General features: G+C 49.3%; 1 pseudogene across 1 annotated transcript; it reads left to right on the forward strand.

Annotated features, from left to right (window-relative positions):
- The first annotated feature begins 21,151 nt into the window (after window positions 1-21,151).
- LOC307050889 (myeloid-associated differentiation marker-like) lies at window positions 21,152-22,093 on the forward strand (annotated as a pseudogene). Its single transcript has one exon. The product of its transcript is annotated as a myeloid-associated differentiation marker-like (transcript).
- The last annotated feature ends 3,432 nt before the right edge of the window (window positions 22,094-25,525 follow it).

The raw sequence follows: 25,525 nt of genomic DNA on the forward strand, positions 1-25,525 counted from the left end.
AGCAGATCTCCTTCCGCCATCTGGCTAACTTTTACTTTTTTTTTTAAAAGACTGAACTCAAAGACCATCTCTTAAGTTCTTTATGACCTACTTGCCCTGTTTGGACTTAGACCTTCTCGCCTGAGCTAGTATTCCTATAGGTCTTCTGTAATGGTCTGTTTCCTTGCGTATCTTTCCCACCAGGCTGAGCTCTGGGGGCCAGGGGTGGTGTATAGTGCATCATCAAGGCAGGAGAGTTTCATGGTAAAGACTACGTGCTTTGGAATTGAACATACCTGGGTTAGAGTCCTGGTCTGCTCTTGACTAACTGCTGCAGGACCTTGGCCTCCTTGGCAGGAACTTGAGTCTCAGTTTTCTTGCCTGTAAATGGGAAGAATAAAGTGAGGATAGGGTGGGATGAACTGGGATATTGGGAGTGACATATATACTCTATTGACAGTATGTAAAAAACTAACTAAATAAAGTGAGGATGATACACTCAGAGTCGTTTTGAGGATTAAAGAAAGAAGGTATGTAGGAGTTTAGCACGGTGCCAGGTACACAATAAATGTCCAATAGATTTAGCTATTGTGATTGTGATTATGGATTATTTGTTCCTAAGGCACAGTGGTAGCTTAGAGTGTGGGTGACTGAACGGACGGAGAAAAGACTGAACTAATAGACATTCGCCTGTCCCCTGGCTGGCCGGGCTGAACTCATAGCGACCTTCTGTGGTGGGCCCCCTGTACTCTGTCTCCCTGCGGTGGAAAGTGTGCTGTGTTAGGGATCATCAAGGAGCAAGGAGCCCCTTAAGTCAGGGAACTGAGGGACCAAGGGGCTGAGGCTTTATCTTGGGTCCCACCAGAGCCACTCTGGAACACTTCAGAGGAGGCCCAGGAGGGCGGTCCTTCTTGGGGAGCCCTGGAAGGTCCTGGTGCCACAGCCTGGGTCCCATCCACTCTTGTGCAATCCTCACTCCCAGGGTGACTGTTGCTTCTGGAGTTTGCTTAAGGAAAGTGGCGGAGGGAGCATGAGCTTTGGAGCCACTCGGCGTCCACTGTGGCTGCTCAGGCAGACACACAACAAAGCAGCCCATTGAAGGCCAGAACTACCAAGTCCCATAAACAGCCTTCAGAAGGGACACCTTGTCCCACATTTACAGAAATGCACCCAGGGTCTATTTAAAGACCTACACACTGGAATAAGCACAAGTCGGTTTATTTCTGATTGTCCACGTGGCCCCCCTGGGATTCTCTCTGAAGAATGAATCCCACTTCCCTATTGTCCCCACCCATCCCCAGACATTTTAGCCTCTCTGAGTCTCTTCATTAAAACGAACAAACAAACAACCTAGTCTATTAGATTTTTAAATTTTTTCTTTCTGAAACATGGTTTAGCCAGATCCCCCTTTGAGGGCTGAGCTTTGGCCAAATATAGATGTTTAAAATTTAATTATTTTGATGTTACCAAGTAGCTGAGACCTGTTTTCTTGGGGGAGGAGGGGCTTGGCGGAGGTACCGGGTATGAAATATAGGCCAACTGCAAACTTGGGGCCTATGTTGACTCCTCTCTGCCTGGACCGAAAGAACTTTTAAAATACAAACAAGAGGCAAAGGACCCCTGGGCCCAAACTACCCTCTTCTAACCAGCCACTCGTAGGGAAGGAACTGAGGAAGGGAAGGGCAGTGCCAGGTGTCAAGCTCTGAGCTTGGAGTGTGTGTGTTACACACCCAGCCTGGGTGTCGCTACAGGGAGGGGTAGGGGGTGGGGAGCTCTGGGGTCAGGCAGACGGGGGTTGAAATCCTGGCTCCACCAGGGAAACGCCTTACCTCTCTGTGCCTCAGTTTCCTCGCCTGTAAAAGAGGATAACAAAAGAACTAGCTCATAAGGTGGTGGCAGGATGACGTGAGGTGATATTTGCAAAGCAGTTAGAACAGTGCCTGGGTCATGATCAATAATCAATAATTATTATTCCCACATTAGAGAGGAGGAATCAAGGCTTGTAGAGATCGGGCGAGTTGCCCAAGGTCACACAGCTAGCCGGTGGTGGAAATGGGTTTCAAGCCCGAATCAGCTTGGTCTAGAGCTAGTGGGCTTGCCCTCACCCTTTACTGCCAAGCAAAGGAAGGGGATTCCTGCTGAGTCTTGAGCTGAAGAGGCTGAGGGGGACCTTGCCTACCCTTTCCTATGCCCACAACCTAAGGGGGCCCAGAGAAAGAAGGTGAGTCCTAGGATTCTGGGATTATTTAAACACTGACATTTAGCCAGTGCTTCCTACTGCTTATATTCAACAGAAATACAGCTTTCACTATGGGCCAGCTCTGTTCCAAGCACTTTACATGTACCTCACTCATTTAGTTCTTATAATAATCGCCTATGAGGTGGCTAGTTATTGTTATTAGCATTATTTTTCAATGAAAATCATTTATTATAAAACCACTGAAACTTCCCTTAAAAGGTCAAGCTTGCAATCACTTGAACGTGACAGAATTAAGAACGGTTTTCCCCACTCCCATCCTCAACTGCATATTTCATGGCACAAACAAAACTGGATGGAGCCTTAGCCTCCCAATCTCCAGGTCAGCACTCCTGCGAGCAACACCATCCTAGTCCTGGGTCTGCCACCAGCAGTCATCTGGATAAGGGATTCTGGACCGGCCCCAGCCTTAAACGAAGCACCCCCAGGCCCACGCAGAATTTAGCAGCCATCTGGTCCAGAGCGCTCGCTCGATTTCTGAGCATACAAAACTGGAAAGACATTGCCACAGTGAGGAGCGTCATAACATACTGGTAAAAGGGCGATCCGATGATGGAGATCCAAGACTCTGCATCCTGGGACCGCGTTGATCATGAGGAAGACCCTGAACCACATGTAGAAGGCCGTCAGCATCTTGCCGTCCTGGCCAAACAATGCTGGTAACATCCACAGCTCGACGTAAATGACCTCTGGGTTGTGGCGCCTCTAATCTGTCTCAGACTTCGGGCGAGAACAAGCCCCATGAGCCAGAGGGGCACAGGGAGGAACGTGGGCCCGTTTCTACAGATGAGGAAACTGAAGCACAGAAAGGTTAAGTAGCTTGCTCAAGGTCACACAGCTAGCACATGCTGGGATTTAAACCCAGGTCTGGCTCCAGAATCCATGCTCTTAACCATCATGTCAAATGTTTTATATTCAAAAACATTTAATTCTGCAGCTTGCCCCTCCGCCCTGCCCTCAGCACCCCATTGCTTTATCCTTTGCCACTTTTTCTTTTCTCTATAGACCTTGTCACCCTCTAACTTAACATACACTTTACTTATTGATTATGTCTATTGTTTATTGTCTCCCCACTATCCTTAATGAATATAAGTGGTGAGACAGGACTCAAACCCAGATCTGACTTCATAATGCTCTTCTTAATCATGGGTTTTCTTTTGAGAAATAATGTGTTTAACCATATATGTATATATATATATTTTTAAACCAACAAAACTCTGAGATAAGTCATGTTGGGGCTTATTGTTTGCTGGCAAACATAGCTAACACCAAACTTTGCAGGTGCTGTTTTGAGAAACCAAAAAGCAGAAACAAATTTCATAAGCAGGGCTGGGTAGAGACTTTGAAAGTTGCTGTGGACCTAAAAGAATATGCCCCATATGTAATCAATATGAAAGCCACACTAAACCAATAGGAGTGTAAGGGAGGCCAACAAAATTTTCATTTGCCCTATAATAGGGACTTTGATGCTTTTTTTAGAAATGTCAAAATTCTAACCTCTTTCAAAGAAATCTTATGTGTGTGAGCCCCTGCTGTGTTGGTGCACCAAGAGGCTGAGCTGGACTTGGGAATGACACAGTTCCTGCCCTTAGGGAACTCAGTCCGGTGGGGGCAACCAAAACGTAGTGCCCAGCCACTGTGGTGCGTGGTGTATAGAAGCTTAAGGATGAGGCGTTCGGGAGCACAGGGTTTTGGGAGCTTCAGGGAAGTCACCCAGAAGAGGGAGGGGACATTGGAACTAGTTCCTCCCATGTTCCAAAGTCCCTGAGTTTCGTCCATTTGGCAACCAGACATCACCACCCCTTGCAAGGAACAGGGGTTGACAAGGTCAGGGCTACTCATCTCCATGAGGTCCTATAGGAACACAGGGCCTGGGATGATGCTGGTTGTCACGACCCTGCTTCCTGTAGTCTCAGAACCAAGCCCCTCCTGAGAAACTAGCGCCCCCTCCAGGCAGCATTCCCTGAACACCACCTCCAGTCTCTGCTCTTAGAACAGTTGTCCTTCCATTAGGCCTATACTTTACAATCAACCCCATGGGGCAGGGCTCTTTTCTCACCCACGCTGTAGCGCCCTGCCTCTTCCCTCTGCTGTGCCTGACTCGCAGCCTGCAGATGAGCATGCTCCAGAGATGTCCAGCTGAATGGGCTGTGCTTGTCCTTATTCAGCCCCAGAAGCATTGGTTAGTTCCCTAACAACTCACATTTGTCAAGCACTGGAGCTGTGTTCCTCGCTTTGCTGCTTTATCTCAATTCTCACATCAACCCAGGCATGGAGGTGCTGGCATTATTTCCATTTCACAGATGAAGTGACAGAGGCAGAGAGAGGAGTCAGGTACTGCCTGAGTCACACAGGTTACGAGGGGCAGTGCTGACCTTGATGGCAGGCTGTTGACTCTGGATCATCACAGTGTCTGTACTGCCTCCCACATGTGTAGGTGAGGGGCCTGAGGGCCTGAGGATGGGCCTGGAAGGGGCAGATGTGAGGACATCCTAGACATAGGTCCACTTCCTCAACTTAAGCTCACTCTGGACCCAGAGTGTGGGCATATTCCTGTGAGGTCTTTCTGCTCCTATCCTTAGGTAGAGGTCCAGGCAGGCCCCTTGCCTCCACCCCCCAGCTCTCCTGGGACCCCAAGAGCTGATGTCCCCCAGGCTTGCCCTCCTATGGAGGTCCTGTGCTCCAGAACTTTCCTGACCCATCCTCCACCCCTGTAGGGATTCTCTGGCTTCCCAAGGTACTCACCCCACAGGAGTGCATTCAAGACAACTGTCCTTCTTCCCTAAGCAGGGCTTTCTGGAGACATGGCACTATGACAAAGATGAGAATTTCAGTGGTGAATTTAGTAGGGCCTGTATCATCTTCTCCAAAGCCGACTTAAACCTTCTGATTAGAGCTCCTTCCTCCAGGACTCCTAATGCTCCTGTGCTGGTCTCCCTGTCCTCTTGCCATCTCTCCTCCTGGAGCCGTGTAAGCTCAGGAGGCTGCCTCAGCCGCAGCGTAAGGGCTCAGCACTCTGCTCCCTGCCAGGCGGAGGGGAGCAGCCTGTGTGAGCAGATTGCACCTTGGAATCAGCTCCTGCTGCTTCATGCATCAGGCCTCTAGGGACTACAGGACAGAGCTTAAGCTCTTCATTCTTCAAAACTGGGAGATTTCTGGCAACCTCGGGGAAGGATTTTATATTTTGTCTCCTGTTTTTCTTTAATAGCCAAGGGATGGAAAATGCAGAAAACCCTGTGCTCAGCAAAAACCTCCTTCTATAAGGAAATAGCAGGAAACCGCGTTCCAGGATGAACAACGAGGCCAGCTTAGGTGTTTCTTGGAGCCTCTGGCTTGGTTCCATAATGCCTGATGGCCCAGCCCAGGCGAGCCGGCACCCCTGGAGCTTGGCAAGCCCACTTTGCTTTGTGAGCCCCCTGCCCTGGGCTGGTCAGGCCCTGGGGAAGGCACAGGCTTTCTCTGTGATTAACAGTTTTCTATTTAATACTGACTCCTCTTGTGCCCCTTCTTCCCTGCCCCCTGGCTCATGTTTCATGGAAAAAACAACAGTTTCCATGATGAGCTCAGTGTACAGGCAGGAACTAAACCTGTCTGGGACTTTTTCTTCCCCATTGGAGGGGTGCGGATTAAGTGACCTGTGGTTTTTGCTTGGAGCCAACATTCCATGATTCTATGGTTTTTCTCGCGGAGGAAAGCTTCTCTCTGTTCTTGAGTCTGCAGACTGTGACTGAGGGGGAAGGCTTCCAGGCAGAGCCATCAAGTTCCCTCCTAGTTCACTGTGACTAATCCTGTCCTCTCCCCCACCTAGCAACGACACACACATACACACAGTGTATTAAGCAAGCATGCCTCTCATGGGTTGTTCTTTCTTTCATTCATCCACCCATCCATTCATCCATCCATCCATCCATCCATTTATTCGCTTATTCATTCATTTGTTCCATGACTGTTGCTTATGTGCCCACTGTGTCCTGAAGACACAGAGGTGGTTGGATTCCCTCCCTGCCTTTGAACTCACAGACTGGTGGGGGAAGGGCACCATGTAGATCAGACAGGCAATGCTGAGTGAAAGATCTAGTGCAGCAGTCTGGCAAGGGGTTGTGAGGAGAAGAAGTGGCCACAGCATACTGGTCATTACCACCTCCTCAATTTATGCTTGTTCACACTGGACCCAGAGTGTAGGCATATGCCTGTGAGGTGCCCTAAATGCTTTGGAGACCCAACCAACCCAGGAGGGTTGGCCAAGGTTCAGGAAGGGCGTGCAAGTGGGGAAGTTGGGACCAAACCCAGGACCCCTGAATGTTGTCAAGTTGGTGATTCTTATCTTGATGACAGCTAGCAAGACTCAGGACTCTGAAACAAGACAGGGTGAAAAAAAAGCACTCAGGCTACATTGTAGAATTCCAGAGCCAGCATTGTCATCTACTTCCACTTCCTCTTGGCAGGCAAGGAAACTGAGGCATAGCTTGGACAAGTCATGTGCCTAATGTCTCCAGCTAGGCAGGGGCTGAGCTGGGAGAATGCCCAGGTCTCCTGACTCCAGGCTGTTCTCCAACAGACTCTGGTTCAGCCACACTGCTGTAATTGCTTACACCCCACTTCCTAGAACTTTCCCTGGGAGGTCCCGAATCAGACTGGCTGGCCACAGCAAATGTTGCTGTGCTAGCAGAAGGGGTGAGCTCATCCCGTGAGGTGACGTGGCAGGATCGTGGGCTTCTGCTGCCATCTGAAATCATGGATGAAAATAGCTTGCCTGCGGTCTATTGATACCCAATACTCTATCATCAGATTGGGGAAGTCAATTAAAAGTGTCTGGTTTCCCCCCGGGGGCCTGGGAATTGCACGGAAGCCAGAGACCAGTGGCCAAAAGGAACAGGGCCATAACTCCCCTTTTACAACACCAAAGTCAGAGGCTGCAGGCTGCACCTAGCTGGTCTGCAGGAAGCAACAGGCAGCTTCCAGGGACTGGCAAAACCAGCTCTCCAGTCTGAAGAAAGGCTCAGACTCAGGTTGCAGGAACATCTGGCCCTCCTGGAATATGCACAGGAAATAGCTCAGGATGGGAGGACCCTGGGATTGCCCTGGAACTTCCTGTGGCCACTGAAGCAGAGGCCAGGAGACCAGGCTGGTATGACTTGGGAGCCACTGTGGCTGGTTCCAGATGGGACCTCAGGGATACTGGTTAATGTTCAGACCAGGGCTGAGCTATGAGTGCCCAGGGGAATGCAAACTCCTCTCCTGTCACTTGTGAAACACAAGAATGTGGACCTCCTTCTCCTCTCCAGCTCGATGGTGACCTGGGCCAGCCAACAGGAGGCAGAACCAGGCTCTGCAAGCCCTACTCTGGCTGAAGTCAAACCGTGCCTCTTCCCCAAGACAGCCTGACTCTCTGTGGGCTGTAGGTCTGATGTAGCTCCACCTCATTACTCAGCCAGCTCCCCTTCCACCTTTTCCCCCATTGTCCTTCCTCTTGTCAGGCCCCCAGGTTCCAACTTGCCTTGGCCGGATGGTAAAAACTGTGAGAACACAGGGGTAACATGCTGGGCCAGCGGTTTTCCGACTTGAGAATCCAACATCCGAATCATCTTTGAGGGCTTGTTAAAACAGAATGCTGGGTCCCATCCCAGAGTTTCTTGGGTCCTAAGAACATGCATTTTGAGCAAATTCCCGAGTGATGCTGTTGCTGTGGTTCCAGGGACCACACTTTAAGAAACACTGTGCTGGACAATGACCAGATGAGGAAGGGAGCAGCCTTAGCTGACATAACCAGGGAAGGCCTCCCTGAGGAGGTGACATTGAGCTGGAACTTGAAGGGCAAGGAAGAGCCAGACATGCAAAGGTCTAGGAGTTCCTAAACTCTTCTGTGCCACAGGCACTGGGACAGTCTGGTGAAGCCTATGGACCCCTTCCCCAAATGATGTTTTTAAACACATAAAATGTATTACACAGAGTTACATAGGAAAACAATTAAATTAAAATCCACCTCAATCCATGGACACCCCCCCCCCCGGTTAAGAACCCCGAGAGAAGGAGTGCTTGGGGGGGAGGGAAGAGCAAGTGCAAAGACCCTGGGGTGGAAATAACTCAGCAGGTTGGAGCTCAGGTCAGGTGGCTGAGCATAATAGGTGGAGGGGAGTAAAAGCAGGGGCCTGAGGCTGTGGCGTTGGCTTTTGCCCGTATTCCCAGCGTACTGGGAGACATCGGAGCTTTCAAACAGGGGAGAGTGGTGATCAGATTCCTGTTCTAAAAGATCACTTTGGCTGCTGGACAGAGAATGGGATGTTAGGGGGACAAGAGGGAAGGCAGGAGACCCATGCGGGGTGTTGCCAGCCCCTAGGTGATACACAGGACCTGGCTTTGACTCAGAGGACGAAGAGAGAGAGGAGCCTGGGGAATCAGGAGGGATCTGGGAGGCATACCTGAGTGAAATGCCTGTGTGTTGGCCACAGGGCAGAGGCAAGGGAGGACAGGGAATGGGGGTTAGAGCCTAGTGCTGACTGTTCCTAATTCACCAAGCGACCTTGGACCAATTGCTTCGCCTCCCCGGTCCTCAGGCCCTAGTGGGTAAAGGGAGGGGTGGACTAAACTCGAATTGCGAGTCTATAAGGGTTCAGTGCGGGATTGGCGAACTCTCTGGCTAAGAAATTCTGTTTGCCCCCGGGGAGGGTGATGCCCGCGGTGGCGGCGCCCCTGTGGCTGCCCAGCCTGGCCTGCGGGCGGCTCTGCAGGCGGAGGGGGCGGCGGCCGCCGCGGCAGCCAGGTGGCGAAGCGACGAGGCGGCGACGCGGCGAGGCGCCTCGGTCCGGCTGCCAGCGGCGGCTCGGCGTGGTTCAGCAGCGCCAGCCCAGGCCAGTGAGAACCCGAGGGAGCTCGGGCGGCCGCGCGGGGGCCAGGCTAGCGGCCTCCTCCTCCGCCTTTGCCGCCGCCGCCTCTTTCCTCCTTCTACTCTTCCTCTGGGCAGAGGCTTTGGAAAAAAGGGAGCGGCAGAGGGGCAGAAGGCAGCTGGCCCGCTCCGCGCCGCCCACCCGGGCCGCGAGTGCTCAAGAGGAAAAACCGCCACCTCTCAGCCCCGGCTCCCACCTGCCCCCATCCCTCCTCGCTAAGTCCACTGGGCCCGACCCCTGGAGGAGGGGGCTCTCCCCACCCACTGGATGCCTGAAAGGGAAATGCTTCTTCCAACTTCACTGCCACAGGCCCCTCGTTCCTTCCCTCAGATCCTTGAATTGCAGTCTGGAGATTGTTTCTGGGAGGCTCGCTCACTTAATCTACAAACTTTATTGAAAAGCCGCTCCTTGCTGGCCCGGAGCTGGAGCCCTGGTTGCTACACAAATTAACATCCAGTCCCTGCCCTGGAAGAACACCCGTTGAACGGTGGAGACAGAAATGTGTAGTAAGATGAATTGAGCACCCATTGTTTGCCAGGTTTTGAAGGTAGGTGGTATTATCCCCATTTACAGATGAGGAGACAAATACCATACATGGTGGACTAAGATAACAGATGGGTGAAATTACATTTTCAAGACAGTATATAAAACCCGAAAGAAGTGAATCTCTTAAGATATATAGGTCTCTCTTACAAAACCCACCAGAATGGCTACAATTAAAAAGACTGAAAGTATCAAGTATTGTCAGGGATGAGGAGCCACTGGAATTTTCAAACACCACTGGTAGGAGTGTAAATTGGTACAAACATTTTGGAAAATGTTTGGCAGTTGTCCATTATAGCTAAACCTGCAAAAATCCCAATGATGCAACAATTCCACTCCCAACTGCACTGAGTGCTTATATCCATCAAAAGGCACGTTCAAGAACTTTTATAGATGCTTTATTCATGTGTAATAGCCCCAAACTGGAAACAACCCAAATGTCCAGCAACAAGAAAAAGGGTGAATAAATTGTGGTATAGGCACATGGTGGAGTATTATGCAGCAATGAAAAAGAATGACCTAATGCTGCAGACAACAACACAGATGGGTCTCACGGATAACATTCAGTGCAAAAATTACGTACCGTTTAATTCCATTTTCATGAAGTTTCGGGACAGGAAAACTAATCTAAGGTGATAGAGGTCAGAATAGTGACTACCTTAAGAGGTTACTGACTTAGGGGGACACAGGGAATCTTTGTGAGGGCTGGAAATGTTCCAAGTCTTGATCTGGGAAATGGTTACACCAGTGTAAACATGTGTAAAAACGAATCAAGTTCCACACTAAAGATCTGTGCAGTTTACTTTTTGAAAGTTATATCTCAATTCAAACAAAGCAAAACAAAGAGCTCCTGCCTATCAATAAGGAAAAGCTAGGAAACACAAAGTTTGACAGGCAAAGAATACAAATTGGTAATTCACAGAAAGAGAAGTCCTAAGAGCTAACAAGTTTTTCAAAAGGTGCTCAGTCTCATTAGTGATAAGATGAATATGCATTGAAACATGATATCACTCAACACCCATCAGAAGGGAAAAGATTAGCAAAGTGGACGGGTACTCAGCGTTGGCCAGGATGTGGGGAGGCGGGGGCTGGAGCACTGCTGGAGGGCAGGCAGGTAACTAGTTGGCTTAGGCAGTGTGGAAGCAGTGAAGCCAGCAGCCCTGGGTGATAAGAAGTAAGTGCAGACCTTGGGACCCAGAGATCCAACTCAGTGCTTGTGCAGATTGGCAAGGAGACTGGAAGGATGACATGTTCACCGTGACATTATTTATGGGAGTGCTGCGTTGGGCGCAACCTTGGTGTTCATCAAAGGGAGGGATAAGTAAGGTGGTGAGGACACACTATGAATGCTGCGCAGTAGTTAGAAGCAACAAGCTTCTAACTGCAGAGTAGGCATAATGGAGCTCAAATATTAAGATCAAGTGAAACAAGTAAGAAACAACTAGATTTACAGTATAGTACTATGTACATACGTTAACTCCCCCCGACCGCACACATGACAGCTCTGAGCATTTTATGAGGATATGTTCATAGTTAAGGGAATACGTTGAATATCAGAGTGGGTGCTTAAGGGAGAGTGAGAGGAGAGATTGGGAATGAAGGAGAAAAATAAAATAAAATATGACCCAGCCATTCTACTTCGAGAGAGAAATGAAAGTATATGTCCACACAAAGTTTTCTATATACATGTTCACAGAAGCTTTATTTGTAATAGCCAGAAACTGGCAACAACTCCAATGTCCATCAACAGATAAATGGATGAACAAATTGTACTATAACCATACAGTAGAATGCTACTCAACAATTAAAGAGGAAAAACCACTGATACACACCACAATATGGATGACGTGCAAAACAATTATGCTGAATGACAAAATCCAGACAGTATGATTCCATTTATATACATTTCTAGAAAACACAAGCTAATCTATAATGACGGAAAGCAGATGAGTGGTTGCCCCCAGAGTTGGGGATAGGAGGAGGGGAGAGGAGGGAGGGAGAGATTACCAAAGGGCACAAAGAAACTTGTGGCTTGTGGGGGTGATGAATTTGTTCATTATCTGGATCACGGTGATAATTCTTCGGGTGCATGAACATGCCAAAACTCATCAAACTGCACACTTTGAATATTATTCTATGTCAATTAAAGCTATAAAAAAGAAATAAAATAAGAAGGGGCTTTGCATTAACTAACGGTGATCATATACCTTGAGCTAAAGGATAGAATTAACCCAACTCTCTGTGCTTGAAATTAAAAACTAAAAACAACAAAAACAACAACAACAAATACAAATAAAGCAAAAAATAGAGCTTAGATGGTTAAATTATTTGCCCAGGTCTCACAGCTGGGAAGCTGACTCCTAGACTATAACCATTATACTCTGTGGCTCAGGGCTTGTACTAGTATGAGGTGCTGTACTGGCACCACACTCACCCAACCTTTATGGGTCACCTCTGGGAAAGGAACCGGGCACTCAGAGATGGGGTGCGAAGCCCTGACGTCTAGGCCCTCCCCATCCAGTTGGGGAGAGAGACTCTTAGACAGATGGTCACACTGCTGGGTAAAGTCAGGGAAGGCTTCCTGTAGGAGGTGATGCTTGCGTTCCAATAAGCGCTTGGCCCAGAGTAAACACTCACTGAATGTTATCTATTTAATTTTAGTATTCCCCATGATTTTAGAGAGAGGAGAGTGGAAAGGAAGATGGCATTCCAGACAGAGGGGAGTGCACCATCCAAGGCAGGTGAGCATGTTGGGGAGTCACAGATGATTTGGTTTAGCTGTGACTGGGGAGTGGGGCAAAGTACCAGAGAAGTCTTTTCAGGGCTGGCTGACATCCCCCTGAAAGTGAGCCTCCCATAGGACATGTGGGCATGGGATAGTTCAGGGCCAGGTGTGATGGAGGGGTCAGAGAACACTGGGTGGCTCCCCCAACTATGTAGTTTGGCCTGGAGCTTTGCATGGTTGACCAGGAATCTCAAGAGTAACCTTTGTAGCTGCCCCCCTCCTCAGCCCTGTGCAATCTAATCTGCGGGCGTCTTTAATCCATCAAGAAGGGGTGTCCTTACTGAGTCTCTTGCCTGCCTGACACATAGTAAGAAATCAACAAATGTTAGGTCCCACTCCTGCCTCCTTCCTTTCCCTGGATGCTTGCAGACTGTGCCCAATACCTACCCTTGGGGCCACTGTCCATACAAGGCCTTGACAGAAAGTGGGCAGGCAGGCCTGGGCTGGGCCAGGTGAACCCTGAGTCTAGAAAGGGTCAGGCAAAGGCTATAGGGACCAGTAGGCTGTCGGCCGGGTGGAGAGAGGGGGCTGTTCCTGATTCTCTGCCATGAAAAAGCCCCATTGTGGGGTCTTTGGGGGAGAATATATTTATTTTGTTTCCTGAGCTGTGTGAACAGTGCACTGTGCTGCCTGGGTTGAGAGGGCTCTGTGTGGCTAGGGAGGGATTACATCCCCCTCCTGGGTGGTGTGTTATGAAAAGACCTCATTCAGCCAGGCCCGGCTGCCCACCGGCAGCCCAGGCTCCTGTGCTGCCCCTGGGGGCAGGCTGGTGTCCCTCCCTCTCTCCCTGAGGTGCAGGCTTGGGGCTGCGTGTGGATGTGAGTGTGACAGGCAGCCAGTATAGGCTCAGTCCCTGAGGGGCTGCGGCTCACCTTCAGGTAGAGTCTGTCAACTGCACACCTCAGGGTGGAGCTGGTTGAGGGACTGGGGCTCAGACACAAGAGCCGTTTGGTCCCTGTCTCGACCTGAGATGTTACTTACCTTTGAGGGAGGTTTCACATCCAGTTAGAGATTTTCTGAAGGAGACCTTCACCATACAACTTTAAATCCATGTTCACTGCTGGGCCATGTTACCAAGGGGGCCTCTGAATGTTTGTATAATTTCTATGATTATTTTGTGAATAGCACGATTATGTTGCATTATGTTTGGGGTGTGTGTGTGTGTGCGTGTAAAGAGTGTTAATTTGTTCACAGGAAATGTTTTTAACACAACTCAATTTTTGTAACCCTGTTTGGCATTTCTTTATTTTTCAATACCCTGGGAGCCTCAGTCCCTGGAAGTGGATGTGGATAGTCTGGACCTCTGAGGGCCCTTGGCAAAGACACCTTGCATCCTGAGCACGTCTGGACATGAGGGGTGAGGTGAGCAGGCAGGGTGCCTGAGTCCCCGGCAGCCATGGGAGCCGTGGGTGGAAGGGCTGCCTCTTGGCCAGCCAGCCCCGCGAGTAGGCAGAGAGGGCAGGAAGGGAGTCCTTCTGTGAAATTGGCTGGCTCTCCAGGTGATCAGGCCCCTGGTGGGGAACATGAAGTTCAAGTCCTTGCGGGGCCATTCCCTGCCTATCCCGCTGTGCTGGGCTCCCAGGCCGAGCATGGGTCACCCCTCACTGGACGTGCTCCCCAGCCCGCTCAGACCCCCACCCCACTTCTCTACTGCCTTTCTGGGCTCACACCATCCACCTGGCTCCACTGACAAACAGAACCTTTCTTACTCAAAGTTTAAGGGGCAGAACTCAGAACCCCCAGCTGCCGTGGGGTCTTATCTCAGTGACAGAGTAGCTCACTGTTACTATACTGCCTATTGGACTGGCCCTCTGCCTTCTGGCTCCAGCTCAGTCTGTGCCTCACTGAGTGACCTTGGAAAGTCACTGAGCCTTGGTCTTCCCATCTGCACAAGGGAGAATTGCATTGGTTGGTCTCTGAGGGCCCTTGAAGCTCCAATTTCCTGTGAGTCTAGAAATCTGGATGCAGGTATCTGTGGTCAGACTGAAAATATCTTTACATGGGTACCTGGGACGTCATGCCTGGATCCTAGCCACTCTGTGTGCCCCAACACTGCCCCAAAGTGGGTTTCTCCTGGACATTTGCATCTATGCTCTTGGGGAGGTTAAAGATATTTGACTAACATACAGCCCCTTTCATCCCTCCCCCTCTTTGCAAACAATCATAGAGGAGGGCTTGATACTGGCATTTGGAGCAGAAGTGGGTGGTGGGGAAATGAGGCTAAGGAGGGAAGGAGTTGGGAGTGGGCTGCACTAGAGGGGTCACTGCTCAACTCTGGGGAGCCCTGAGCTCCCAGCTGCCTATTCTAAAATAAGGTCTGATTTCAGGTTATGGCCCATTGTGCCACTCCCAGAGGAGTAAGAGGGCCATTTGCTCTCCAGCAAGACTTCCTGATGGAGAGGCATCTCTGTGTGCCAGGGTGGCCCTGCACGTGCTCTTGGCCTTGGTCTTGGACTCAAGGGTGAAAAGAAGGTGAGTGGAGCATCTGGCTGGGCATAGCTTAAATGCCTGGGGGATGCATATACCAGCAACTCTGGCTGAGATGTGACATTACCCCGAGCTTGCAGGACAGGGATCTGGCTTCCCTGAAACATGACCTAGTCATCCCAGAGTAAGCTGGGATATTCTCAAAAGATGAAGGATGGATTCATGGATAGATGAATGGATAAAATTAAACTGATTTGAGAGAAGAATATCTAATGACTTTCTGTAGATGATTCTCTTATTTAACAGGAGAGGAAAACTAAATTTTATCTCAATGTTTTGAGCCGGATGAACTAAGAGAATGAGTCTGGAAGGGAGGGCTGCTGGTTAGGGTGGTGGAAAGGAGATGGATGTTTGGCATGGAGTATAGTGGGGATCAGGCAAGGATGGCTTGATTTGAGACCTGTTGAGTTTGAAGCAACAGAAGGAGAGCCAAGTGGAACAAGGGATACTTGTCAAGGTGGGGATGTAGATTTGGAAGCTTCATACATAGAGATGATAGCAGAGGTTCTATGAATGAGTCAGTCCTCAAAGGAGAGACATTACAGCAAAATATGAAGAATGAGAAAACTTAGGAAGCTTGAATTAATATTGCTTGGTTTATAAATGGGCAAACTAGGCTCCAGAAGAATTTGTCATTCATTCACCTGGCCATCCATCCATCCATCCCACTCAACAAATGTATTTATTCAGAAGCTATAATGTACAAGGTAATATTCCTGAAAATGTTCATGGGTAAGGGACTGACAAGGGATAGTCAGCAAGGGGAGAGTGGAGAGAGAAGCATCTGGCAACCAAGGGAGGAGGATCTTTCAGGAAAGCCAATAACATCCAATCTTGTGGAGCTCAAAGAGCAGGAAAGCTAAGGAAAACAATTTGGATTTGCTCTCTGGTGGATCCTGGGAGAGAATTTTGATAAACTGTTGGCAAGAGGGAGTCAGGAATGAAGGGGCTAAGGAGGGATTGTCTATGCTTCTGGAAGATGGACAGGAATAGTTTTTGTCTCTAGCTTCTGCATCGTGCTTTTCAGTGGTGAAGCATTCTGTGCAACCAGCACATTCACCAATTACAGACATATTTCCTGAAATGTCTAAATAGGATTCCATCAGGACGGAGTCCCCTGAAATAGAGCAGATGCTCTATCACCTACCATCTAGTCATTTACTAGTGATAGCATGTGCTTTGGGAAAAGCCCTGTGCCAGATGTCAGAAGACCTGGTTTCTATTCCTGGCTCTGACGCCAACCAACTGGATTACCTTGGCCAGGTCATTCAATAAGAGCTCTTTATCCATACACCAATGAGGTTACTTCCCCCTCCTTATCTGGTATTGTTGTTCACTTTGGACTCCCCCCAAATATATTACCTTGCAAATTGTGGCTGCTAAATAAATACATTTGTTGTGTGGATGGATGGAAGGATAGATGGGTAGGTGGATGAGTTACAAATTCTGGAGCTCAGTTTGCACATCTATAAACCAAGGGACATCAATTCAAGCTTCCTGAGATTCCTTCCATCTTTAATCATCTATACTATGCTTTTTTTTTTAATCACAAGCAGAATTCTTCCAAAGTTGCTTAGAGCTAGCACACCTGGGCCAATTAAGCTTTTGTAGACCATTCCATTTAATCCCCTTGAGGTTAGAGACTGGGCCATCTATTGTCACAGCTCCAAAGCCTTTCTTCTATGATCAGAGATAGGATCCTAGAAGATTGATACTAAGCGTTCATTGGAGGAAAAATAAATCACTTCCAACTATACTCTGATTCTCTAGAGACACATTTAAAGATATGTAGCATGTGGTTCTCATGGTAGAAAACATGCTATAGTGTTTGCCAGCTACTCGAAGATTGTTCTTGATGACAGGACGTGTCCCTGTAGCCAGTTTCTGGTGAGACATCTGCACGCGGCTTTGCAGTTTCAGGATGTCCCTACATCCGTCAGCCCATCAACAGAGAATCGGGGAACATCAGCACAGAGTCCCAGTCACAGTGTAAAAGGTAAGCTGACAGCTTGGAAAGCATCCAGAGGTGAGTGGCCAGGAGGGTGAAGGGTCTGGAAATGACTGAAAATGAGGAGTGGTGAAAAGAACTAGGGCTATTATCCAGAAGAGAAGATGACATGGTAGCTGCTGCGAATGGTGTAGTCCAAGCTAACTTGGACTAAAGTTGATACCTTCTTCTCTGCACGGGCCTCCTGGGAACAAACCTGTGACTGGTGGATGGAAGTTACGGGGAGGCTGATTTCAGCTCATTCTAAGAACTTCAGAAGATTTTTTTTCAACCGAGTTATAAGAATATAGAGCTGACTGCCCTGGGAAACAGACAGTGGGTGACAATTGCCAAGGATGGAGGAAAGACCAGGTGACTTCAGAGGTCTCTTTCAGTGTGGAGATTCCAGGATTCTAAAGAATTTAGAACTGGAGTAAAGAGAGAGCTCTTTGCTTTGTCAGCTTAGAAACCATCTGCTGCTCTTCACTGTGTCATTCCCAGCTGATCTCCTCCAAACACAGTTCTCTCTTCAGCAGTTCTGGTCTCCCATCTGAAGTGATTATAAAACTCTCTACTCTCCCTTTAAAAAAAAGGATCTTTTTCTTTTCCAAATAAAGAGCTTAGGAGGTCTCAGCAAGACTGTACCTACATGGAGAAATCCCATAAGAAATAATTAAATAATTAAGTAAACAAACAAACAATAAACCTCCAGGCCAAAATTATATAGCAGTGAAGGCCACACCCCCCAAATTCAGGTTGTCCGGCTGTCCAGAACACAGAGCTTTTGTCTGTCTTCAGTATCTCTTCAGGGATGAGGGATTTGCCTGACCCAAGATTGGAGCTCTTAAATTCAGTTCTGGGCACGGGTAGGTGGGAAACCCTCTGAAGTTCACACCCCCTGAAGGTGGATAGAGAGGGAGAAACTCTGTCTCCATGGCAACTAGGGGTCCCAAGCACAAACAATTTTTTTTTCACCTGGAGCCAAGTCTTCGAAAAGTGACTCAGCCTGAGGTTTGCACACCGGGGCCCTCTTATCTGGTGGTGTTGATGTCAGTGGAGCCTCTGATGGAGAGATTTTCTTGGAATTATTCAGAGTATGGCCCACAAAATAGAAATTAATCTACCAACTGCAAGGCCTAAAATAAAAACTGATTCACAACCACTTTATTTGTGACAACACCACTGGCAACTAGAAGTAGCCCTTGGCTCCCCGACCCAGGGTTCAATTGGAATTTTTTTCACAGTAGCATAAACGTCCAAGCCAGAATGGCTCTTCGGGATGATTCAACCCCCTCATTTTACAGATGAGGTTTTGTTTGAAACTTAGTTCCAAGCAGGATTGGTATCCAACAGGAAAGCATTAACATTTTCCAGAAGCAGCCCTTGCCTCCCAGCTGAAGGCTACTTTAACACGAAAGTCCAAGTCTTGTTTCAATTAGCTCGGGTGCTCTGGGCACAATTACTAGAAAATGGGTGAGTGAGGGGGAGACCCCAGGTAAAAAAGCCTGGTGACGTGTCCACGATCACCAACTGAGCCCTCACTTGTGTGGTTGGTGATGGAGGGAGCAGCTCGTTCTAGGTGGCAGCTACCAGTCATCGGGGGCCACTATGGGAGAGGCACCTGAGGGACAGGGCTCAGGTAGAGGTGGCAGCTTCCGTCTCCACCAAGCTGGGTACCAGATGCAAGCGCGCCGCCTACTGGCCGAGGAGATCAAGGGGCTCTGCATCCACTGTGGGCAAAGAAACTTTACTGAGCTAAATGTGCTGGGCTGCTTCTCCAGGGCTCTGACCTGTTTGGAGAGGAGCCTTTTCTCCAGCTGCATCCCCAGCACCCTCCCCCCTCCACCAACCTTGGCTCCTGCACCTGCTGCATCTGACAGGCAAACGAGGTTCCACCACACTGGCCAGGTGTTGCAGAGGAGGGGCTCCAATTCCCTGGGTCATGGGCTCTCTACGAACTCACAGAAGACCCTGCCTGCATGGGTTTCTCTTCCGCCTGTGTGTGTGGGGTGGCGGGGGGAAGGGAAGGCGGAGTGAGGGACGTTGTGTTGTGCTGACAATGCAGGTCTGTTTTGAAGCCCAGAGGAAAAAATTAGTACAAAGTAAAAGAAAGAAAATTTTGGCGTTTCCAAGAATACTTAAATAATTGCTGCTATTCTGGCCCTCAGATTGGTGGTGTGTCTGAGTAATAGTTCTGGCCTGAGTCCTTTATACCACACTGTGTCCCGGAGGGCAGGCTGGCTCTGTCATGTCTGTAAGGATTTCCCCAGGGTGTGTGGTGCTCTGGGGGACTCCACGGCGACACAAAGGAGCCAGACACTGGGCTATAAGGACAGATGGTGAAGATGGTGCTTCGCTGTTGAGGGACACTCCTCGGAGCTCACAATTCATAGCATTTCAGACATGTAGAGGCTTCTATGAGGCCTCCTCAGTTCCACTCCAGGCCCCTCCTCCATGGGGAAGGTTGGTTCTATGCCTGCATCCCTTCTGGGTCAGAAGACACTTACTGGGCTGCCTTGGGGCCACTCAGACCCTGGAATTCCCCCCCAAGTCATCCCCGCTCTGCCACCCTGGCCCCTGCCCCAGTCCCGGGTGCATCCTCAGGGCTGTCACCTGCCAGAGGGCCAGCAGGTGCCTCCTCTTTCAGCTCCTGTCCTTAAGAGGGGGCTCATAATCTGTTCATCCTCTGCCCCCTCCCGGGGATGCCCTGAAAGCCTCCACATCAGCATCCAGACACGACATCCCTGTTCATTTCCAATCCTTTCTTCTCGGCTTGGACACTAAGCACCAATCTCCCAGGCCAGAAAAATCTTTGCTCAGGTAGTACTACTCCTCGATCTTTCCAGACTCACACCTGGATGGAAGCTTTGGAGTTTAAGAGCCAAACATTATGTTAATTTATTCTGTGGTTCCCCCAGGATGTTTCACCTTGGAGTAATGCTGGGTTGGTGTCTCCCTATCCAAGTGGGGAAGAGTCACATTTTAAGGCAAAACTGGGGGGAGGGGATTCAAAACAGTTCCTACTACACATGTCATCTTGTCCCCACTGCCTTGCTCTCACCCCATGGCTTATCCCTCTTCTGGGTGGGGCTGTGTCACCTCAGATGACAGCTCCTTCTAGTGATGGCTGCATGGAGGAAAGGCCGGGATACGTGTCTCTTCGGGTTGCTGTGGAAGGAGCCCATGGCCCTGAAGGTGTGTCCTGGGTTCCCAGAGCCTGAGCTTTGGTCCTGGGCTCCCACTCACGGACCCTGCTGAAATTCTGGGCTGCAGAGTAAAGGGTTCAAACCCATGGCTTTGGCATTTGTATCTGGGGTTCCCACCCCCAAGCCATGCCACCTCAGGGAAGGACTTAATTCCCCCAACCTTAGTTTTCTCATCTGTAAAATGGGGTTAGCACAGTTCCTTTTCTGAAATCCTTGGGGCCAGATATGCTCCAGAATTCAGAATTTTTCACCTTCAATCATGTAACTTGGTGTACTTACTCTATAGGACATAACACCCACTGGGGTCTGAAAGCACCTTGTAATCAAACACATTAGTGTTTCTGACACTGAACTTTTGAGCAGTCACGCTACATAAAATAAAGACCATAAATTGTCTTGTGTCTGTTCAGTTCAAATTTTGTTACCAAACAATTTTAAAAAAAATTTTTGTTCAGGGGCTTCCCTGGTGGCACAGTGGTTGAGAGTCCGCCTGCTGATGCGGGGGACACGGGTTTGTGCCCCAGTCTGGGAAGATCCCACATGCCGTGGAGCGGCTGGGTCCGTGAGCCATGGCCGCTGAGCCTGCGCGTCCAGAGCCTGTGCTCTGCAACGGGAGAGGCCACAGCAGTGAGAGGCCCGCGTACTGCAAAAAAAAAAAAAAATTTGTTCAATTTTCAGAGCCTTGAAGGGTTGTGGTGACAGATAAGGGTCAGGCTACCCTGTGTCTCTGTAGATAATGGCATGCAGCACAAAGACGTAAAAAAATGTTCATGGTTTGATGCCAGACCAAACACAGCTGTGAACCTTGGGATAAGACAAGTCTCCTGAGAAGGCCAAGGGTGATGGGTGGGGAGAATCATTCTGGAGCAGCAGTGCCGTTACCCAAGTGTGTGGACAATTGGTTCGAACTCCAGAGCTCTTGAGCCTCAGCCATCACAGACCCCTGAGCCTTTCCAGGGGTCTGATCAATCCTCCTCCAGAGCTGAATCTTCCTCTGGTGGGTCCTTGATGAAGACCACTACCATGTTGGTGGCGGTGACCAGTAGGACCAGAACGACCACCACATAATCGTCCTCAGGCCTGGGCTCCCCAACCATTATGGGTTGCTGCCTCCGACGGCTGCAGCTGCTCTCCACCTGCGTGGCCTTCTCCCTGGGGGCCAGCGTGGGCACCTGGAAGGGGGCCATAGGTAACTGGTCCATGTTCGTCTGGTGCTTCTGCTTCGTCGTGACCCTCATCACCCTCATAGTCGAGTTATGTGAGCTCGAGGATCACTTCCCCTTCTCCTGGGACAACTTTCTCATCACCTGCAACTGCTACTCTGCCCTCCTCTGCCTCTCAGCCTCCATCATCTACCCCACCACCTACATTCAGTTCTTGCCCGACAGCCGCTACCGGGACCGCACTATCACCTCCACTGCATTCTCCTGCCTCGCTTTTGTGGCTTATGCCATGGAAGTGGCCTGGACTAGGGCCAAGCCCAACATGATCACAGGCTATATGGCCACTGTGCCAGGCCTGCTCAAGGGGCTGGAGACCATTGTGGCCTGTGTCATCTTCGTCTTCATCAGCAGCCCCTACCTGTACCTGCACCAGCCGGCCCTGGTGTGGTGCGTGGCCGTGTACTCCATCTGCTTTCTCCTGTCATCTGTGGTCCTCCTGCTGAACCTGGGCAAGTGTGACAACAGGTTGCCCGTCCCCTTCCCCATTTTCCAGGTTGTGCTCACCCTGCTCTCCGTCCTCCTCTACGCCACCGCTCTGGTCCTCTGGCCGCTCTACCAGTTCAACCAGAAGTTTGGCGGCCAGCCCCAGCGGTCCAGCGATGTGAGCTGCAGCGATAGACTCACCTCCTTGGTGTGTACCTGGAATCAACGACTGGCTGTGGCCAGTCTGACAGCCATCAACCTGCTGATTTATGTGACTGACCTGGTGTTCTCGGTCCACCTGGATTTTGTCAAGGGCTGAGGCTTTGCCCAGGGGCTGCCGATTCCTCCTCTCACCTGAGGTTCGTTTCCAAGCCCTGACGTCCTCTGATGTGCTCTTCCTGGCTCCCCTCTCTCCCTGCTCACATCCTTCCCCAACCATCTCGCTCTCTTTTCTGTTTCCTTCCCTCCTTCTGCTCTGTCTCCTTCCTGTTTTGTTTGGTTGCCCACACTCTGTTTTGCCTCTTTCTCTTTTCACTCTCTTATTTTCTACATTTTCTGCTTTTTGGCCCTTTTCTGGTCATCTTTGTTTTCTCGTCTCCTGTGTCCTGACCGCCTCTTCCCCTTTTCCTTCTTCTGATCCATCTGGACCCTGAGCTTTTTCCTTCTCTGCCCACCGCCCCCCTCTCACCTCCTAAGGTGCTGACTCCACATCACACAGCCCTCTGTGCAGTTGTTCACACCCTGGGCCTCCAGAGGGGCCTCACAGCCAAAGCATGCCTGTGCCCCTGGCGGCGCCTTCGTTGGTGTGTGTATATGGGTTTGGGGTGTGCCCGTGAGTAGGTAGGGATTAGGCCTCACTTCCTCCCAGTGGAAGGGGCTGTACAGTGCACCTTCCCTTTATTTAAAAAAAAAAAATCTCTGGAGGGCAATAATTTCCGGTGGTCAGGAGGCTTAAAGCAGAGACCCTGGGTCCCTAGGCCCCAGCTGGTGCTCAGCCCTGCCTGACACTGGCTTCAGAATTTTTCCCGGCTTACTAAAACCCACCTCCTAGAGGTCATCTTAAAGGATGCAAGGGCTGAATGCCTTCCATCTGAACTACTCTCTGGGGGATCAAAATAGGAGCTGGCAAAAAACTGCACTGTCTTGAAGACAACTGTGTGAAGTATTTGTGAGGGGCAGCGATGTGGCCCTCCTGCCTCAGAGTTCAAAACATCATGTCCTGCCTCTGCCGGGAGAAGAAAATGGCCACTGCCAGCCTGAAAGCTGATGTCAGACTGGAATTTTTTCTTTTTCTTTTTTCTGGTCAGGAGGGCAAAATTTGCTGGATGGCCCTGTTCTTTTTTTTTTGTTTCTAACAAAGATAAGATCGAGTTTAATCGTTTGTCTTTGGATTATTTTTTCTTTTTTTAAAAATTATCTTTATTGAAGTCTAAGCTTTACAATGTTGTGTTAGTTTCTGCTGTACAACAAAGTGAATCAGCTATATGTGTACGTATATCCCCATATCCCCTCCCTCTTGCGTCTCCCTCCCACCCTCCCTATCCCACCCCTTTAGGTCATCACAAAGTATCAAGCTGATCTCCCTGTGCTATGCGGCTGCTTCCCACTAGACGGCCCGTTCTTAAAGGCAGAGTTTCTTTTCTATTTTGTGGGGGAAGGTGGGTTGAATGGCTGGGGTTTCAGCTGCTGCAGTCAAAGGAATTGCAGTGCTTGAGTATGTGGTGCACATACGTGTTTCTGTATGTCAGTGGCTTTTTGTTTCTCCTTCCTGCTTCTCTGGGAGTCATGCATAAAGTGACCTATATAAATGTAGAAATATATATATATATATATGTATTTTTTTCTTTTTCTTTTAATTACCTGGAGCTTCTGGTCCCCGTCAGCCCCTACTGTCGATCATAGAGAGATATCTTCTCCCTTCTGCCACATCCATAACGTTCTTTTTTTAAAACCTCAATACAAAGATAAAAGAAAAAAAGAAAACAAAAATGAAACCAACAAAATCCACAGGTCCTAATTGCCCCAAATTTGACTAGAAATGAGAAGCAGCCTAGCTTTTAAAGGGGCCTTGCCAGCTCCTGGATGCCTCTCTTTAAAGGTGTGTGCTTTGTGCATACTGAGTGTGTAGTTGTGTGTGTGTCTCAGTGGGCATGCATGCATTAAGACCAGCAGCCCTTTATATAACTGTTGGCAGGGAAGTCACCCCAAGCCTTCTTCCTCTCCTGTTTTCAGCCACAAAGGCTCAGAGTACAGCATCCTAGTGTCACCAGGGCCAGAGAAGCCAGGCAAGTAGAGTTGTGGGGAAGAGGCAGGGGAAGGACCTGCACTGCTGCCACTCACTCCTGTACTGGGATGAAGCAAGAAGCAGGCAAATCTTAAGAAGGAATGAAATAAAACTCATATTTTAAGATGAGACAAGAAAAATTTATTTGGCCAAATTCACTTAAAGCTGGGTTAAAAAGTTAAACAGATTTCTTTATTGCAGGACTTCTTAAGACCTTGTATAGATTAGTATGCATTACAAAATTACCAAAAGAGGTATATAGCAGTAAGTGATTCCCAAACTTATGTGATCAGGGAACTCTTTTCTTTCGTGGAACATCATGGACTAGTGTTCCATGGGATACTCTTTGGGAACCATCCGTCACATCTCCTCCCCCACCCTCCGCACTGCCCCCAGACTGGTTCAACAGCTTGGCTTGAAAGGCTCTCACAAAATCACCTCCCACAGTGGTCCATCTCCTCTGGGGCAGCTTTTATTCCTTAGAGGGTTCAAAGCCCACTTGCCCTGCTCTCTGGATTTGCACAGAGAATTTCAATCCCTGTTCAGCTGGAGAGCTCTCTGAAAAGTTCTCAAGTGTCCTTGTGTTTCCTGTCCTTATGTGCTCTAGACTGAATGTCTCTGCATTAAGTCAGGTGGTCCTTCAGGGCAGGAACTGGGCTTTGCTGTGGGATCTGCAGTGCCCAACACACAGTAAACACATGGTAAATAGTTGTTTAGGACAGAGATGAATAGAGCCTCCACAGTTCTCTCACGCACACCTCAACTGTGCCCCCATCTCCAGACCTTCCACGGTCCTGGCTGCCTGTGTTGATGGGCTGTGGAGCCACACATGGTGGCTCACATGTTTCCTGTGACACTCAGTCTCCAATGCTCATTGCTCCTTGGATACTTGACTCTCCAGATCCCACAACTCTCTTACACATAATCTCATGATGGCATCTTGATCCCTCCTCAATGCCTTTGCACAAGCTGTTCCTTTGCCTGGGACATGGCCACCTCTTTATCAGTCTTCAGATCTTTGCTGAAACGTCACCTGTGTAGAAGGATCTTCCAAAAGTGCATCTGCCCATCATGCTACATCCTAAGACCCTGTTTGTTCTCTTCATTGTGCTGGTCACTACCTGAAGTTTTCTTGTAAGAGTATTTAACAAGTTTATGGGTTTGTCATCTGATGCCTCCACCAGAGGTTCCACGCGGACAGATGTCTAGTCTCTGCTGTCACCTCTGTGTCTCTGGGCCAAGTCAGTCCTGGGCATGGTGTGGACACAGTACATTTTGGACAAATGAACAACTGAAATCAGTAATCACTGGGGGAAGGGGGTGTTCTTATCACATGCACACAAAATGATAATTATTACAATAAAGGGGGTGGGAGGAAACTTTGGAGGCGATGAATATGTTTATGGCCTTGATAGTGGTGATGGTTTCATGGGTATATATTTATCCCCAAACTCATAGAGCTGTATA

The sequence above is a fragment of the Hyperoodon ampullatus genome, assembly GCF_949752795.1.
Source record: "Hyperoodon ampullatus genome assembly, chromosome: 3".
Classification (NCBI taxonomy): domain Eukaryota; kingdom Metazoa; phylum Chordata; class Mammalia; order Artiodactyla; family Ziphiidae; genus Hyperoodon; species Hyperoodon ampullatus.